The 1,817-nt window shown below is 48.8% G+C and overlaps 1 non-coding gene across 1 annotated transcript; it reads right to left on the reverse strand.

The window, feature by feature from the left end:
* Nucleotides 1-1,064: 1,064 nt before the first annotated feature.
* trnaq-uug (transfer RNA glutamine (anticodon UUG)) lies at nucleotides 1,065-1,136 on the reverse strand. Its single transcript has one exon. It is a non-coding gene; the product is annotated as a tRNA-Gln (tRNA).
* Between the last annotated feature and the right edge of the window lie 681 nt (nucleotides 1,137-1,817).

A 1,817-nucleotide genomic window follows, 5' to 3' on the forward strand; every position in this document is an offset into this window, starting at 1 on the left:
TTCTCTTTCTGTGCCTGATTGGACATTGAATTCCCTATTCTAATTGACTCTTCCTGGTTCAGATTCTGCGCTGCTCATTAACGATTCTTCAATCAATTAATTATGGGGTATGGCGGCATAGTGATTATGTTACTCGACCTGTAATCCAGAGGAAAAGTGGAATGGTGGGGAAAAAATTGTCCAGTGCTTGCTGGTGGAGAGGTTTGCCTTGAGGGGGCAGCGATGAATCGCCATTGCAGTGCTGGTCCCGCCACAAACTGTTCCTCAGCCGCAGACTTCATGATGATCTGGAGACCTGAGCTCACAATCCCACCACGGCAGATTGTGGAAGGATTAAAATCGGGGATGTGTAAGAGCCCAGAATTGAAGGAGTGCAGAGATCACAGAGGGTGTAGGGCTGGAGAAGGTTACAGAGATAGAGAGGGGCGAGTCCATGGAGGGATTTCAAAACAAGGAAGAGAATTTGAAAATTGAGTTGTCGCCTGGTTGGGAGCCAATGTAGGTGAGTGAGAGCCGGGGTGATGGGTGAACGGGACATGGTGCGAGTTAGGATACGGGCAGCAGAGGATTGGATGAGATGAAGTTTATGGAGGGAGGGTGATGGGAGGCCTTCCAGGAGTACATTAGAATCGTCAAGTCTGGAGGTGACAAAGGCAAGGATGAGGGTTTCAGCAGCAGATCAGCGGCGGACTCGGGCGACGTTACAGAGGTGGAAGTAGACCGTCTTGGGTGGAAGCTCATCTCAGTGTCAAATGCGGCACCAAGGTTGCAAGCTGTCTCGTTCAGTCTCAGTGGCCAGGGATTGGGATGAAGTCGGAGGCTCGGGAACGGAGTTTGTGTCGGGGACCAGCACTGCAATGGCGATACATCACTGCCCTCTCAAGGCTACTTGTAAACCTCGCCCAGCAGCAATATTGGAAGAACTGGACAAATTTTAACTCCACCATTCCATTCCGGCCTTTTCTCATCCAAACCTTCAGCTTCGACATTTTCCCGCTGCTGAGCAGCCAATCACACAGCTGCCATCAAAATTACTTTTACAAAAGCTGGGACAAGAGGGAACCAGGTTCCACCGAGATTTGAACTCGGATTGCTGGATTCAAAGTCCAGAGTGCTCACCATTACACCATGGAACCCTTGCACACTACTCCGAGCCGAATTCGCTTTTTTCCAACTCACCTGCCATTCACAGCTGCTGAGTATTTTCAGCAAATTCTGTTTTTATTTCAAACTTCCAACATCCGCAGCATTTTGTCTTGTGTTAGAAAAGAAAACGGAATCCTGGGCTTTACAGACAGAGGCATAGAGGGCAAAAGGAAGGAAGTTATACCAAACCTTTGGAGTATTGTGTGTAATTCGGGCACTGCGCTTTAGGACGGATGCGGGACTTCAGTTCCGTGGAGTCGTGGAGAAGAAGAGGTTGTTCTCCTCAGAGCAGAGAAGATAAGGGCAGATTTTCTCGACGTGTTCAACATCATGAAGAGTTTTAATAAAGTAAACAAGGAGAACATTTTCCGGCGGCAGAAGTGTTGCTAACCAGAAAACACATATTAAAGTGATTGGATAAAGTATCAGTAATAAGGTTCTCTCGGGCTTTTGTTGGCCGATTTACTGGTAAACCTGGGAATTGAGGGGAAACTGGTTCATGGTTTGTAACACAAGCAGTGCGCGGGGTCAGACCGGCCCGGCTAGCTCAGTCGGTAGAGCCTGAGACTCTTAATCTCAGGGGCGGTTTGTGTTTCAAATTATTGTGCTGGCTTCACCGGCGATCCCCAGCGCGAAATCCCCCGGCACCTCTCGGTCAATGACTCTTTCAA

The sequence above is a fragment of the Somniosus microcephalus genome, unplaced genomic scaffold (assembly GCF_052327205.1).
Source record: "Somniosus microcephalus isolate GS21.2 unplaced genomic scaffold, FLI_Smic_1.0 scaffold90, whole genome shotgun sequence".
In the NCBI taxonomy this organism is placed as follows: Eukaryota; Metazoa; Chordata; class Chondrichthyes; order Squaliformes; family Somniosidae; genus Somniosus; species Somniosus microcephalus.